A 17625-nucleotide genomic window follows, 5' to 3' on the forward strand; every position below is an offset into this window, starting at 1 on the left:
CATTTCCAATAAATGTTGGTCAGTAACCACAGCAGCAGCTGTCCAGTGAGGGTAGTGCCCAAAGCAGGGGTCGCCCTGGATGTGTTTGTGTCCAGCAGTTACTTATATCCCCGTGGTTGATCTCTGGCCCCTTTCCTTGAGCAGCCGGGGGTCCTGATGAGGACAAAATATGAGCCTGACCTTTGTATTCCAACAATGCTCTTGACACACAGTCAAAGCTAAATAGCTATTTGATGGAGAAGTGAATTATTGACTATAATTTAACCAAGCTGCTGCTGCTGCTAAGTCACTTCAGTCATGTCCGACTCTGTGCAACCCTATGGACAGCAGCCCTCTAGGCCCCTCTGTCCACAGGATTCTCTAGGCAAGGATGCTGGAGTGGGTTGCCATTTCCTTCTCCAAGAAAGGACCACACTGGAAAAAGTTATCTAGTAGGGAAAAATGTCTTATCAAAATCTCAGTAAATGAATTTCTTTTTTATCAACTCTGTTTCCCTAAATTTTTCATCATTGCTTCCAAATGGTTTTTCATCATTGCTTTCAAATGATTTTTTATCATTGCTTTCAAATGAGTAGCATTTTTGAATGTTACCCTCTTAATGTAATGAGAGTAACATTAAAAAGAAATAAGAATTAAGGATAACCAATTTTTTGCTGGGAATGATTGAAAGGCGGGAGGAGAAGGGGATGACAGAGGATGAGATGGTCAGATGGCATCACTGACTCAGTGGATGAGTTTGAGTAAGCTCTGGGAGTTGGTGATGGACAGGGAGGCCTGGTGTGCTGCAGTCCATGGGGCTGCAAAGAGTCGGACACAACTGAGTGACTGAACTGAACTGAGCTCTGGATTTTACTGGTAAGAAAAAGAGCTGACATTTCATCTAAGCATTTTGGTGGCTGGTTCACAAGCAGGCACTGTTTCTCCCACTGCATGTCAGAGTCTTGTCACAGCCCTGGTAACACATGGCTGAGAGTTGTATCCGACTCTTTGAGACCCTATGGACTTGCACTGTAGCTTGCCAGGCTCCTCCGTCCATGGGATTCTCCAGGCAAGGATACCGTGGGTTGCCATTCCCTTCACCCAGGGGATCTTTCTGACCCAGGGATCGAACCTGGGTCAGACCCTGCAATGCAGGAGACCTGCAGATTCTTTATAGTCTGCGCTATCTTAAGGGGAGAGTGAAAACCTTGCTTTTAGTCAACATCAAAAAAATTTTTTTTCTAATTTTTTTTTGATTTCACGTTTTCATCCACTCATCCCAGTGCATAGAGAAATGTTTAGGAAGTAGCAGGTGGGCAGACCGAGGAGGATAGATATAAGCGGCCCTCGCTCAGAATCTTGGAGCGGTCGGGGCTGGTCGTGTGAGCCACAGCCAGGCTGGGTGGAGTTTTCTTTTCACAGTCACTGGACTGTCATGCATTGGCCTCCTGTCAACTTTGATTTAGGAAGTTCCACCATCTTTAGAGAATCAGCATGTTACATTCCAGTAACAGAATGTAGATAAAGACGCATAGCGATTCAGTGTTAGTATTTTATGAAGCCAAAGCGCTGGAGAGGTCACCAAAGCAAAATCCACCCTCCTCCATCCTCGTCCATATCATCCCCAGTGTTCCGGGGATACTGAGTAAGGCACGCTCGTCAGATTCATGAGGACCTTGACTCAGCGAGACCCTTCAGAAGACCTCAGTAAAAATCCAGATGACCTCTACTAGCTTATGAAATGTTCACCCGGAATGAAATTCTGCAGCATAAATGCCAGGTGGTTGATCACATTGAAACCATTCCCCACCCTCACCCCCATGCCCCGAAGGAAAGGACAGGCAAGTGGCCGGCCAGAGGGGACTGTGGGACCCCTTGGGGTGGCTGACCCTGATAGAGATCAGCCTCCTGCAATCATAGGCTCAGGATGGAGGTCCCCAGGGTCGGGGTCTTCCAGTGAAAGAATGCATCCACCTCCCCTCCCACCCCTCACACATACCCAGCTAGTGACACACACAAGGAACAGCTCTTGTTTGTGGAGTAACTTCTGTGTGCCAGGCTCCACCCCAAGCCCTTTAGATATGTTTTCTCCCTTAATTCGCACAGCTCATCTAGCAAATATTCTCTCTTGCGTGTGACAGCATTTAGAAAGATAAGGTAACTCACCCGTGTTTGCCTCCCTACCTATCTACCTGCTCCCCCCACCCACCAGGATCGCCCAGACAGACCGAGAAAACTAAGCGGAGGTGTCATTTCCCTGCTCAAAGCCCCAGTAGACCAGAATCCGGGTGGAGGGGAGCAGGGCTTTCATGCACTCGGGAGAGTTCCCAGCCAGGATTAACCTACTTCCTCTCCTGAGATTCTTCAGCCATATATTTCAGCAACCTGGTAAAGAAAATGAAGAATGTGCTATTGGTTAAAAAAAAAAAGAAAGTTCAAGCCCCATGAATCATAGGAAGCTCTTTATCATTCTGGGGCCTCCTATTTCAGGATTGCTGGTAACTCATCTCTTGAAGCAGCCTTGAGCAGACAGAAACGTAGCCCAGGAATTCCACCTTCAGCTTTAGACACAGCAGTTCTTGAGGGCATTGCTCAGGGAGGTGGGAACAGGAAGCCAAGGTCTCCAGTGGGATGTCTGATCTCCTTCCTCTGGCAGGAAGGCTACCGGGGGAATGTTTCACTAACACCAAGCGAGCTGAAAAGTGGAGAGTTAAATGAGTTACTGGGGGGAGCAGGGAAGGGGCAGGACAAAATTCAAGTACCCAACAGGTGGATTATTCACCCTTTGTGTGTGTGTGTGTGTGTGTGTGTGTGTGTGTGTGTGTGTGTGTGTTAGTTGCTCAGTCGTGTCCGACTCTTTGTGACCCCATGGAGTGTAGCCCGCCAGGGTCCTCTGTTCATGGAATTTTCCAGGCTCTTGCACTGGAGTGGATTGTCATTTCCTCTTCCAGGGGATTATCCAGATCCAGGAATCGATCCCTGGTCTCATGTATTGGCAGGTAGATTCTTCACTGTCTGAACCATCAGGGAACTCCGTTCAACCTTTAACAAATACTTATCAAGGCCCTGGGATACAGTCGTGAACAAACAAGCACGCTTCTCGCATAGGACGTAGGTTCTGATGCATGAGCAATGTGCGTGGTCTGCACGTTCTAAGACAGAAAGCCACGAACAAGTGGCTAAGATCATTTCAGTTGTAAAAGTGCAATGTTGAAAGTCAGAGTTGAGGGAGAGAGTTTAGGGGGCAGGGTGAGAGGGAGGATAAAGTACTGACAATCACTTCAGCTGCCCTTCGAGGAAAAGATGGAAGAGTGCCCAGCATGTTGGCTGGGAGACCAGCCCCAAGGCTCTCCCTGAGGTCAGGGAGACTGCAGGAAGATGAGAAAAGGAGAAACGAGAGAAGGGGGTAGTCTGTATTTTTAGACACAGCCTCAGTAGTACTTCTTAGTGGGCGGGGGATGAGAGTGTGTGGTGAGGGTAGGGGGGGGCAGACGTCTATCTGTCTGCATAGACATGGTGCCATTTTTCTAGATGGGAAAAGCAGCCATCTAAGCAAAGGGGCCCTGGGGTGGCCGTATGGGGAGCACTGAGGGGCCACTGGTCAGGGGTGATATTCATGAAAAGCAGGGGTGGGAGTTCTGGGAGGGTTATTCAAATGTGGTAAGTTAGATAAGGCCATCAGCGTGGTGCTGGGAGCATCGTGATGACTCGGGAGCTGTTATTTCACTAGGAACAGGCCGGGTCCCTTGCAGAAGCCGGGAGAGGACAGGGGCGGGGCGGCAGGGTCGTGTGTACCAAGGGTTGATATTAGGGCTCAGCGGTGCTTGTCTTCTTAACCAGAAATTGAGGGTAATTCTATTTACTGGTTTCACAGGAGCTGAGCTGCAATCATGGAAAGCTAATGTTTTAAAAAACAGAACTTGAGGTTTCCTGAGGGATGCTTTTAAACTCAGTCCGTTTGAACACATGCTCATGTGTCGTCTCAGATGGTAAAGGGTCTGCCTGCAGTGCAGGAGACCTGGGTTCGATCCCCGGGTTGGGAAGATCTCCTGGAGGAGGAAATGGCAACCCACTCCAGTATTCTTGCCTGGAAAAATCCCATGGCCGGAGGGGCCTGGCAGGCTACAGTCCCTGGGGTCGCAAAGAGTCGAACACGACTGAGCACCTTCACTTTCACGTGTCCACACACACTCTCTCACCCCTTCTCATGAGACCACGCACATCTCCACGAGGTTCACTAACCATCCTAATGAAAACGGCTCAAAGCGGCCGTGACCTCGCAGAAACAAGAGCCAGAGCCGCCAGCTTTAAGGTGTGTGTCCCTGATTTTAAAAGCTGCCCGCTTATCACCTTCCTGTCTCAGTTTTCCCTTGAGGACCAATCAAGGCCTGAAAAGATGTCACAGCGGGGAAGTTGGGAAATGCGATGTGTGGCTTCTGTTGTCGCTTAGGGGGAACTTCCCAGACCTTCCTGGGTCCCAGGAGGCAGGTGGGAAAGTGCACAGCCTGCCCCCAGTCCCAGCCCATCCTTCACCAGGCAGGAAGCCCAGTCTGCCCCTGGTCCCTGCTCCCCAGGACCCCTCGAGCCAGGGTAGGGTAGAGGCATTGGTGCCTGCTCTGTAGAGAGGGATACCAGGGGAGTCAGGGTGCCCACATGGGCCCCATCTGGTGCTGCCGGAAGGTTCTGAGCATCTTCCTTGTACACCTGGTCCCCAAGTGAAGACTGCCACTTGGAGGCACTTTGCAAGGCCAGCCGGGCGGCTTAAAAAGAGGTTTCACAAAACCCAACCGGCGAGGAGGGTTTTCCAGATGTTCTTAGGATAGGACGTCATGTTCTTTCCCATCCAGTTAATGGCAAAGGGGAAAAAGTAAATCCGCATCCCCCAGGGGCCAAGGACACGGCAGTGATCATCACAGGCATTGAAACAGGTTGTTTTATCACAGAACTCCTGGGTTACCATAGAAACGTGCCGACTCGGTACCATATTCTGTCATGTAGCTTTCATTAATTACACAAATCATGGTTTGTACTGTGTCAAACCACCTGACTCTCCAACTGCCCCTGCCCTTGGTCTTGAAATAAAATCGAGGTTCTACTTGAGTGTTCCGTGCTTGTCCTAGGGCTCACGGTGCCCTGACTGCCCCTGTCTGCACTGCTGAGCTGTGGCCCTGAGCCCCCCAGTGAGGGGGTCTGTCCTGTGGGGACAAGGAGGCCAGGCTGCTTACAGATTTGTGTCTGTACTGTCCCCTGGACCTCCCTGACTCCTAACTCAGGGATCTTGTTTTCTCCCTCAGGCTTTCTCCAGCAATAATGTTTCCCCCACGTGCTCTGTTTACTCTGTTGGAAATGGAGATCATTACCTCCAGATCTTTTCCTTCTCGTTTTCCTGAGACTGTTCAGATCTTATGGACATTCTTGCCAGCTTCCCAGCTTTGTTTACTTTTGGAATATATATGGGCAGAGGAGGAGACCAAAAACAGAAAAATAAACAAAAATAAATAGGAAACCGATGAGTAAGTTCCCAGGAGTATTTCATTGGCGGCTACATTTGCAGAAGAGTATGCATGACCTCTGTTCTGATGCCAGGTTGGGAGGTGGAGGGAGTGAGAGGAGCTTCAGAGATTGCAGATAGAGTCTGCTCCTTCTCCATCTCCAGCATCATGTCAGGAAGTTCCCTGCAGCTTCAGGAGGAGATACAGCACAATGCCCTTGTCAATCAATAGGTTTAGTTGAACCATGAAAATCAGGCAAGTGACTTAACTGACTCTTCCACTGAACTGACTGTCCAAGAATCTTATGTATACTGCCTTAAAGAAATTCAGTCATTATTGTTTGAATTCAGCAGATCATGCCCCAAATGATTAAAAAAACCTAGGAAAAATACTTTTTTTCTTAGCTAAAATAGGAAAGGCACAATAACCAGGAATGCAAGAAGCATCCTGGTGAGTTTTTAAATGGTATCCTGCCCTTCACCTGAGGGTCTTATAAATGTGGATAATAGGGGTGCTCAGCACCCATGCCTTTCCTGTGCACTGCGCCCTGTGCTAAGGGCCCTCCTGCTGCCCCCTGCTTCATTCCCTTCACACCTCCCGGGGTAGATTCTTTCCTCACCCTCATTTTGCAGATGGCTTGTTGTTGCTGTTCAGTCACCAAGTCCTGTCCGACTCTTTGTGATCCTGTGAGCTGCAGCACTCGCAGACCCTTCACTATCTCCCAGAGTTTACTCAAACTCATGTCCGTTGAGTCAGTGACGCCATCCAACCATCCCGTCCTCTGTCGCCCCCTTCTCCTTTTGCCCACAATCTTTCCCAGCATCAGGGTCTTTTCTAATGATTCTGCTCTTCGCATCAGAAGGCCAAAGTATTGGAGCTTCAGTTTCAGCATCAATCCTTCCAATTCAGGGTTGATTTCCTTTAGGACTGACTGGTTTGATCTCCTTGCCTCTCAAGAGTCTTCTCCAGTACCACACAGATGGCTTTAAAAACTTCCCCCAGACTCACAGCTGCTGAGTAGCCGAGTCAGTCTCTGTACCCTGGTCTCTCTGACTCAGCAGACGCACCCAAATCCACACCCAGCACCCCTCTCTCTGGAGAAAGCTTTCCTTTCCGCAAGATAAGGAATAATATCTAAAACCAACAACTAAAACCAGAACTCTGGAACCATGTTTATCTTTCTGATTGCTAGTGTATTTTATATTTAGGGCATGCATTTAGTAAGGCACGGTGTTTATTTTTCTGCCAGAGATTATATGGTCTTTTAGGAGATAGAATTACCTATAATAAGATATTTGCTTCCATAATTTAGCTGACATATCTTCTGGATTAATTTTATTAGCTCCTGAAGCTGAAACTGCCACCAATTCATACAAAGGCAAAGTTTTCAACATCTTTATCAAGGCGACCTCAAGAGGGCGCTCCTAGCAAGCCTTTGATTTATTGTTTTCCCAGGCCTGAAGCTTGATTTTTAAAACATATCTTCAGAGAATGGATTGCAATCCTGTATAAATAGAGAGAAAATTCATGGAAGAGACTCAAAAAACACAAAACATAAGTTCAGGAATTAGAATTTCTAGGTTGGTGGCAATGAAGATCCAGAGATTTAAATTTTATAAAAATTGTATCAAGAGAAATTAAAAACTTCCACAATCTTTCAGAATGTAGAATCATAGCACTAGAAGGGATCTAAGAAAACGGAGAATTGTCTTTCCCTGTTGATAAAGACTTGGAGGTGATGGGATGGTGGGGGCAGAATTCTCGACCCTCGTCAGCAACGGATAATGTAGTTTCATGTACTGATATGATATCCTGAGTCAGAGGGCATCAGGGCATTTTAAAAATATGTATTTTCTTATTTATTTGTCTCTGCTGGGTCTTAGTTGTAGCATGCGGGATCTAATTCCCTGACTAGGAATCGAACCAGAGCCCCCTGGATTGGGAGTGTAGAATCTTAGCCACTGTACCACAGGGGAAATCCCATCAGGGCATTTGGTTTTATTCTCTATAAAGTTGTATTAGCACTTCCAAAGGAAATATAGTGAGGCATAGTTAAAAGACAAAGTAAATGAGAATGGAAATCTAAAAAAAAAAAAAATTAATTATTCTAGAAAAAAAAAATAAAGGAGGGGTAGTGGAATTAAAAAAAAAAAAAAAAAAACACACCCAGATGGGACTAACAGGAAATAAATCAGAGTAGCAGACTTTAATCCTGTCACGTCAGTTATCAGTAGTAAATGTGACTGGTCTAAATGCTCTAATTTAAAGGCAGAGCTTATTAAACTGGAGAAAAGAAAGACCCAAGGATGTGCTGCCTTTAGGAATATAAGTAGATCAAAAGTGAAAAGATGGAGTTAGTATGTCTTACAAGCAGTATGCTTTAGAAATCTGGAGCGGCCATATTAATATAAGATAGAATAGATTTAAGGATGATGGATATTGCCTGAGATAAACGGGTGGATTCTCCAGGAACACATAACGATCATACGTCTGTAAACGTCTAGTCATAGAGCTTAAGATATATGAAACAAATATTGACAGAATTTAAGGCAGTAGTAGACATATCTGCAATTACAGCCTTAGCATCTCTCTCAGTAATTGATAGAAGAATTCAACAAAAAAGCATTTCCATTCATCTAGATTGGCCGTCCACCAGGGACTGAGCTGGTGTCAGCTGATGGGTGCTCTGCTCACGATAGGTTTTTATTTAATTTTCTCAGCTAATGAAGAAGCAGCTGTTTCTGCACCCTCTGCTGCCCAGAGGACGTCTCGAGATGGATTGTAATTGCTGTGAGTGTGAACCTGAGGTCTTTACCTTGGCAAGTGGGCTCCCGAGGATTTCCTCATCACTCGTACGCTGGAGAGCAACCCTGTAGTCTAGACAGGATGTGTTTCTCGTGAACAGAGTAAATTACTTCTGTCCGAATAAGGCGAGGCCCCTTTTCTCTAAGGAGCATTTTGTAACTGCTCCAATACCAGGCTATCAGGGAAGCGGGCACCATCAAGGGTCCTCGTGTTCCATGTTTGATTATGCTGATGAGTTTGGCATTGGAGTTTTACCTCGACAGCTAAGTGACACTTAAAAGCTCATTCATTATCTTTCAGCCACTTCAAGCCCAGACTGTGTTGTGTTGGGAGCTGCTTAATAGGATTATTGCAAGACAAGGAGCAGTCTTGCTCTCAGGGCTCCAGGCCGATCCCTGTCTCACCCTATCACTTACCAATTTTCAGCCTAGCCGTCTCCTAAGAAGAGAAAATTTCAATTTCCTGCAGTGATCGGAACTAACAGTTTTCCCAGCGGGCAGAAAAAAAATGGATTGAAAACTGTGGATATGCAGTCAGGATAATACAGAGGAGTTATTTAGGTTAAAGCATCTTGTTTTCCTGGATCACTTAAGATATGTGTAGTTGTAAGTACTAGATTCCCTGGACTGGTCTGAAAGTAATTCTTATTTCGAATTTAAGTTTCTTGAGTTCAACTTAAGTTTTATTTCCTTATTTTCTAAATTAAGGGGAGTTAGCTTCCCTGATCAGAGAAGGCAATGGCAACCCACTCTAGTACTCTTGCCTGGAAAATTCCATGGTCGGAGGAGCCTGGTAGGCTGCGTTCTATGGGGTCGCTAAGAGTCCAACACAACTGAGTGACTTCACTTTCACTTTCCACTTTCATGCATTGGAGAAGGAAATGGCAACCCACTCCAGTGTTCTTGCCTGGAGAATCTCAGGGACGAGGGAGCCTGCTGGGCTGCCGTCTATGGGGTCGCACAGAGTCGGACACGACTGAAGTGACTTAGCAGCAACAGCAGCAGCAGCTTCCTGATGGCTTAGACAGTAAAGAATCTGTTTGCCAATACAGGAGACCAGGGGTCGATTTCTGGGTCAGGAAGATCCCCTGGAGAAGGGCAGGGCAACCCACTCCAGTATTCTTGCCTGGAGAATCCCCATGGACAGAAGAGCCTGGTGAGCTACAGTTCATAGGGTCAGAAAGAGTCGGACACAACTGAGCAACTAACACACAGAGAATAGATCGGTCATCCAACTCTATGGTGGCAATAAGTGCGTTCAACCTTAAGTTGAACTAAGAAGCCAAATGAAAGTACACATGTGTGGTGGTAGGCAGAAAATATCCTAGATCAAAATTGTGTCAGAAAAATGGTTCAGATGAACCTGTTTACAGGGCGAGAATAGAGACTCAGACATAGAGAGTGAATATGTAGACACTGAGTGGGAAGGGGAGGGTGGGACGAATTGGGAGAGTAGCATTGACCTGTGTACATTATTACCATGTGTAAAAGTGGGCAGCTGCTGTATAGGGCATGGACCTCAGCTCAGTGCTCTGGGATGACCTAGAGGGGCGGGAGGGGGTGGAGGTGGAAGGGAGGACCAAGAGGAAGGGGATATGTGTGTATACATAGAGCTGATTCCCTTCGTTGTATGGCAGAAACCAACGCAACACTGTAAAGCAGTTAGACTCCAATAAATAAAAAATAATTTTGTTGGGCAAAGGAAAGTAGCCCTGAAATGTGTTCAATGAATAGGGAACTGGTTTCCAATGGGTTTTCATCTATAGACCAATAACACGTTATGTACAGTCTCACCCAGAGCAGGAAAAAAAGTCAGAAAGACATTAGGGATTAATCCATGGAAAAGAGATAAGACTGAGTATTCAGCCTAGTCTATGAATCATTCAGTCCCTTAGCCCTGAGACGCTTGGGTTCCCAAGTCAGTTCTTTTATTTTTAGAATCGAGATTGTGGTGAATGCAACATGCGTTTCTTTTGTACAGTACGTTTTGCGTGCATTGTTCCTTCTGTCTGGTTTCCTCTGATGGCTTAGTAACTCTACCTGATGCCAAAGAAAGCCTTTTGAGTGCTCCTTCAGTCCTGGTTGGTCCCGGTGGTAGGTCCCCAAATAGAAAATGGCATTTTTTTTCCATTTTGTCTTTAGTGAAAGAAACCGAACATGAGAGAAAGGCTTTTCACTCCAGTCTCTTAAAAGGCTCTACCATTTCCCCCTAACTTTTATTGTCTTTTTTTAGATAAAAGGGGGTAGGATGGAGTGGTTAATGGTATTGTTTCAGAAACATTCTGACAAATCATCTAAACTAGTTACTTTTCTTCTACCGGTTTAATTGCATCTTCCAAAGAAGAGCAAGACATTTGGAGTCCATTTATTTTTATGTAATAGATGTAGGAAAGGGGAAAAAGGTGACAAACTCCTGCTTTTTCCTTTGAGCATTTTAATGGAAAAAGAGCACAGGACTTGAGTCAAGTAGGTCACCAGTTGTTAATTTAATCCAGTGCCCTTGGGCATGCAATTCCCTTCTGAGTCTGTCTCCTTGTCTCTAGATGGGAGGGTGTGGGATGTACACGGGAGAGGCTGATACAGTGAGAGGCCTCATGGATGGTCAGACAAGCCTGATTTACAAGTTTTCATTAGAATCTGTCCACTTAGTTATCCCTTCTCCTTGCTGATTTTTCTTTGCCCTAATTTCAGGCCATTATCAGAGAAGGCAATGGTACCCCACTCCAGTACTCTTGCCTGGAAAATTCCATGGACAGAGGAGCCTGGTGGGCTGCAGTCCATGGGGTCCCTAAGAGTCGGACACGACTGAGCGACTTAACTTTCACTTTTCACTTTCATGCATTGGAGAAGGAAATGGCAACCCACTCCAGTGTTCTTGCCTGGAGAATCCCAGGGACCGGGGAGCCTGGTGGACTGCAGTCTATGGGGTTGCACAGAGTCGGACACAACTGAGGCCACTTAGCAGCAGCAGCAGCAGCAGCAGGCCGTTATTCCTACTATGCTACGTCCTACTTTGCTTTCCTTTATTTACTTTGGCAGATCAGCTATTGTGTTTTTCACTATTTATCACGTAACCAAGCTTCATTTGACTTTATCATCATTTAAAAAATTGAAGTATAGATAGTTGATTTGCAATACTATATAAGTTTCAGGCCCAAAACATAGTGATTCACAATTTTTAAGGGTTATATTCCGTTTATAGTTACTGTAAAACATTGGCTGTATTCCCTATGCTGTATCATACATCCTTGTAGCTTATTCATTTTATACATAGTAGTTTGTACCTCCTAACCCCCTGTCCGTATCTGTCCCCTCCCTTCCCTCTCACTATTAGTAACCACTGGCTAGTTCTTTATGTCTGTGAGTCTATTTTGTTATATTCATTAGCTTGTTTTACTTCTCAGATTCTGCATATAAGGGATATTATTTCTTATTTGTCTGTCTCCGTCTTAATTTGCTTCATACAATGTGCTCCAAATCCATCCATGTTGTTGCAGATGGTAAAGTGTCATCCTTTTTTGTGACTGAATAATATCCCATTGTGTGTGTGTGTGTGTGTGTGTGTGTGTGTGTGTGTGTGTGTACACCGCAGCCTCTTTATTGAGTCATCTGTTGATGGACACTTAGGTTGCTTCAGTATCTTGGCCACTGTAAATAATGCTGCTATGAACATTGAGGGGTGCATATATCTTTCAAGTTAACGTCTTAGTGTCACCAAGCTTTAAATGTGAAATTTTTGTCTCCAAAACTGTCTTTAAATATTTCACAATAGCCTTCCAATCACCTTCCTGTTTTAAGGGATGAATTCTTAGGACTTCCCTGGCCGTCCAGTAACTGGGACTCCATGCTTCCACGACAGGGGTCTGGGTTCAATCCCTGGTATAGGAACCAAGATTCTACAAGCCACATAGAGCAGCTCCCCCCTCCCCCACCAGCAAAAGGATATATTCTCCAGATTTATTCTACAGTTTTCTAATCTTAACATTCTGTGGATTTGCATTTGGTACTGAGAACCCAGGATTTGGTCTCTGGTTAGGGCTTCCCTGGTGACTCAGATGGTAAAGCATGTGCCTGCCATGTGGGAGACCGGGGTTCGATCCCTGGGTTGGGAAGATCCCCTGGAGAAGGAAATGGCAACCCACTCCAGTATTCTTGCCTGGAAGATCCCATGGACAGAGCAGCCTGGTAGGCTACAGTTCATGGGATCACAGAGTCAGACATGACTGAGCAGTCTATACTTTCCTTTGGGAACTTAACTAATGACTTAAGGACATTTCTTACCCCTCCTTTTCCTGGCGGCCCTGGGTACCTCTGACTTCACCCTGGTTTAGCGGGACTTCTGCCTCCAGCAACAAACTAACACTCACTGGATTCCAAAGCTCCTTTTTTTTTCTTCTCGCCCCAGCTGAAGATCTCTTTTCAAAGGACGTTAACACCTGATTTGTTGTAAGACATTCTGGAAAGCAGTCTTACCCGACACTGCTCTTACACTCTAGTGTTTGAGGGTTGGTGACCTGATTCTTCTTTTGAGGCCCTGTCTCATTGATGTAATTCTAAAACAATTTTAAACCCACAGATTAAGAACATGTGTTTCTTCATGTCACATGTTAAGAGAGACTTTAATTCATTCTGAAATCTATATTGAAGACTGTCTTAAAGCAAAATTGCAACTTTACAGCTATATTAACTACAAATTACATGGAGTCTGAGTATAGTGATCCAGAGACTCAAAGCCAACTAGAATTCTACTTTGACAAAGGCCTCAAAGCTTTTCATTGTTGTACAGGAGGGTAGGTGGAGTGGGCCATGTGATAAGGTGGAAAGATATGTTTTCCTTCTCTGGTCTCAGTCTCAGGATGTCTGGAATGTTCTTCAAAGGTGGATCTGTCAGCATGACCTTTGCTGGCTCCTTCTTGAATCCCTTTATATTTTATCTACTATCTCTCGGGACACAAGTTTCATATTTTTATTATCTACAGTAGCACAGTACTTCCTCTTTTTGTCCTAAAATTACCTCTTTCAAGCTTTAAGGAGTGCCCTCTGCCTTTAGGATTGGGAAGCAATGATTCCATCTGCATTTTCTCCCTTCAGTTCCACCCGATCCTGGAGGCTTTGATGGTATCTGCTGAGCCTTTGTTGTCAAGACAGAGAAAGCTAATTTGGGTTCAGAAAACAGAACAGTTTCAAAAGAGCCCACCTCCAGGAGCCAAACCATTTTTGAGCCAGGGTGCAGTGGTCCTCACTGTTGAAATGCAGGAGCACATTGTGGTGACCGTCGGCAAAAGGGTTAAGCATCACAGACAGTCTTCGTAGAAGCAGAAAACAGGACCGATCCAAAACATATAATGTATACTCCAAAATAAGCCAGGCTCGCCCCTCTTAATGGGATCACTGCAGACATGCCAAATGCTACAGCTAGTCAATTGTATACATATGGTAAAACTTTTCATACCATTCAGCGTTTGCCGCAATATGATTTTAATTACGTGCGGATTGGGTAGCTGGAAGAAAGCACTGGAACTGAATAAAGTTAAACACAAGCCCTTTTATAAATGGCCCCGGTTTAGGTTAGAACGTATGCAAACGACCGCCGGGACGGTAGGAGGAGTGTGTGGTCTGGGACGGTCTTTGGGGACAGGACGTGACTCTTCTTCAAGCTGGGGACCCGGTTCATCTGCAAGGAGAGAATTTACGGAACGGTGATTATACTCCTTTTGAAGCAGGAACTTAACGCTAATGCTTGTGCCTTGTTACATTCTTCCTGCCCCGGGACAGGGTTTGTCTCTGCAAAAAGAAATTGCTGTCTGGGCAAACATCACCTTCAACTTGAAAGACTCTGGGGTTGGATATGGCAGAGATCAGTAGTTTTGAAACTTTTTTTTCCTTCTTTCCTAATGGTACTTTCATGGGCTGTGTTCTTTGTTTCTCTGAAGTCAATTTGACATAGCAAATTCAAAAGGGGTGCTGTTTACCTCATTCAGGAAAAGAAACAGGGGGCAAATTTTGCTCGAGCCAGGCCTTGGCTGTGCAGAGGAGAAAACCACGGGGTTTGGAATGTGCTTTCCTCAAACTTGAACAGCCTAGCTTTGGTTTTCCTCAGAACTTACCAGAAGAGCTTGGACTTACTGAATATCTTTTGGGTGAGCCGCTCTGAATCCCAGCTTCTCTTTTCTGAAATGAAGATACACCCTGTGCACCCCCCGCCTCACCCCACCCTGCAAAACCAACTTCCTGAGGTTTCAGGACCCAAATCCTGGCCCCTCACAGACCCTGTCCACAGGGCTGCTGGCCATCCCTGAGGAGAGCAGATGGAGTAAGTGTAACAGGGCTAAAAATGACACCTGACTTTCTGGGAGCCTCTGGGGTGATATCAGACCATTCCAAGAACGGGCAAACCCGTATTCTGTGTCTTTGCTGGTGAGATGGGAGAACCAGGAATTGAACCTGTTACAAGACTGGGGGCCCCCTTCAAGGGCCCAAGAGTGGGCTTTTGTCTAACACTAGGAAATGGATTGTCTGAGGAGACACATGTGCTGACAGAGCAAAAGGCTTTATTGGGAAGGGGCACTGGGCGGAGAGAAGCGGGGTAAGGGAACCCTGGAGAACTGCTCTGCCGCGCGGCTCGCTGTCTCAGGTTTAATGGTGACGGGGTTAGTTTTCAGGTTGTCTCTGGCCAGTCATCTGCTTGATCTGTTTGGTCTTCGGGTCCTTCCTGGTGGTGCAGACCTTGTTCAGCCAAGATGGATTCCAGCGCAAAGGATGCTGGGACGTTGGTAGGACAATACTATGGGCTGGCATCTCCCCCCGCTCTTGGCTCCTCTTGAATTCTCCTGGTTAGTTTTCAGTGGCAACACCTTGTTCCTTATCGGGACGTCCTGTTGTGAGACAACTCGTGCGTGGAGGTATCATTGTGCCTGGCCAAGGCAAGTGGTTTTGATCAGTGATTCCCTAACAAACCTATTATAGGAGCAGGGTGAGGCCTGGATCAGGCATGGAAAGGTCTTCTCCTGTAATATCCATGAAGAAGGAGGCAGAATGAAGGGAACCCCCAGGTCATGGGAGAGGGGGATGGACTTCGGGATCCCTATTATTCGAGAGGAAACCACACCCCCCAGCACTGCTTTTGGCCTTGCGAGCAGCAGCGATTTCCATGTGCTCCCAGCCCCTGGGCTGATCAGAATGGTAGCCACGGCAGCCATGGGAAAAGGCTGTGTCATGCTTCAGCCCCTTCTCTTTGTATCTGTGAATATTTGTGTACAGACACTAATCTGTAGACATACACACTCGAGTTCTAGTTTTCTACTCTTTGGGCTTTGGTTCAGTAACTTTTCTTGGGAAAGTCACTGATTTTAGCCTAGAGGGAGTTGTGAGCTAATTAATTAATTAGCTAATTAAAGTTCTTTGGTAATAACTATCTGCGAATTGAAATGTCTCACTCCGGGGAGAAAAGGCAGGACTACCCAGTGAATGAGACTTGACCTCTAGACTGTGAATTTCTTGAGGGCACCTTTCACATCTTACCCTCTTCTGTGGGATAAATGAAGACCAAGTGAATGACTCTAAAATTAATTAATTTCACTTCGTTGAAATGGATTTTGTTAATGGACCGCTTAATAATGCGTTCAGATATACAGAAACGACATCTGTAGTATGAGTACGGTCATATAAGTTAGTTTCTCCACATTTAGGAAGAAAGGGGAGAGGGAAGAAGGAAGGTCATTTGTACTTAATTTCAAATACTGATTCCTCATTTCTTCTTTGATGTTTACTTCAGTGGCCTTAAAATATTGGATCCCCAGATAAAGTTTACTGCATCTGGAAGTCACTTCCATTCTTAGTTACCAAAATCAGAGGAAGCATATATGCTAGGGTTAGCTGCAGGGGATCTTTACTGTGCTCGGCAGCCCAAAGAATCAACCTTATTCCTAGAGGGATGCAGTCCTTTCCCCGTTGCTACCCCACTCCATCCCCTGTTGAGACCAGAGCCCTTGGTGGCCTTGGATGAGCTCAACCACAAAGAAACCATCCCACGTCCCCCACACTAGGAAGTGGACGAGCTCATAGGAGTGGGACAGGGGCTTGGGCAACACAGAGCGGATGACCTCTTTAGGCCTCAGGCCCTTCATTCTGGGGGCTGATATTCTCTGGCGGACCCTTTGCCACTCTGCATTTAGTTCCAAATCTATTTGTGTGCCCAGTGGTAGAGGAGGAGCTAGAAAAGCCACAACTCCTTGAAATATAGGGGCTGCCATCAATGTAGTAGGAAGCACAGACATTTAAATGATGATTGCAGCTTATACAATGTAATACTTTGCTAGAGTTGAGTTATAAACTAAGAAGAGACAGCCCTAAAAAAAACCCTAACAGTTATGCCTAGGAGTATCAGGGAAGGCTTTATGGAGGGCATGTTGGGCAGGGTCTTGAAGGATGAATAGGGGTTCACTTGGTAGAGACTCAGTGAGGGCATTCCAAGCTCTGCAGCTAAAGATATGCAGGTATCAAAAACGTGGCGCATTTCTAAACAAAAAGTTCAACGTGGTCAAAATACAGGAAAAATGGGTGAGTGGGAATTCACTGGATATGAGACTGTTGCACCAGATTGGGATCAAATTGCCATCACAATGGTTGATTATAATTATATATATGTCTGTATCTCCTGCCCAGGTGTCTGTGCTCGGAGATCAGGGATTAGGTTTTACTGACTTTCTTCAGACAAGGTTGGGTACTTCTGTGCTGATATGACTGTAGATTTACTGACTTTCTTCAGTCTTCCTGAATCTGACAGTGTTTTTAAAAGGTCCCCATGAATTTTCATTGAATGGATATTGGATGATATTGGAAGTTATTTTAGCCTAAGCTGAGGAGCTGGTCATATATCACAGTAATTTGTTTAGACTCTACCTCTTGGGGATATAGAGCCATTAAACAAGAATGATCCAAATCATCTGTGTTTGACGAAGTAATTCTGACTATAATGTGACAGACTCATTGAGAGAGACTGGATGTTGGAAGGCCAGTTATAAAACTACTGTAATGATCTGTAAGAAATATTAGAAGGTTTGGGTGGGTGGAAACTTGAGAGATATTTATAAGGTAGCATCGACAGCTAACCCCAGTTTTTGGTGACCAGTGGAAAGGGAGGGGGGATAATTGAAGATCGCTGTTGACTTAAGACAAACTAAATCTGACTTTCAAGTGGATTTATACTCAAACGTGAAAAGGAAAAGAATATCGTAATACTTGGGCACTAAATGTAATTAGCTTATTGATATCGGTTTAGAATAATGAAATTAAGAGTTGACTAACCAATAAGATTTACGTAGACACTGGAGAGAAGGAACTAATTTATA

General features: G+C 45.4%; 1 protein-coding gene across 12 annotated transcripts in view; it reads left to right on the top strand.

The window, feature by feature from the left end:
* SCAF8 (SR-related CTD associated factor 8) overlaps window positions 1-17625 on the top strand; it is a 218490-nt gene that overhangs the window by 166692 nt on the left and 34173 nt on the right. For 2 of the 12 annotated variants that reach the window (XR_009601677.1, XR_006060662.2), the window contains exon 21: window positions 8192-8261. The exons of the other annotated variants lie outside the window; for them this stretch is intronic. The gene's annotated coding sequence lies outside the window, so the exon portion shown is untranslated. The remainder of the gene's footprint in view (window positions 1-8191; window positions 8262-17625) is intronic. 12 annotated transcript variants of the gene reach the window in all.

Source organism: Ovis aries, chromosome 8 (genome assembly GCF_016772045.2).
Source record: "Ovis aries strain OAR_USU_Benz2616 breed Rambouillet chromosome 8, ARS-UI_Ramb_v3.0, whole genome shotgun sequence".
Lineage (NCBI taxonomy): Eukaryota > Metazoa > Chordata > Mammalia > Artiodactyla > Bovidae > Ovis > Ovis aries.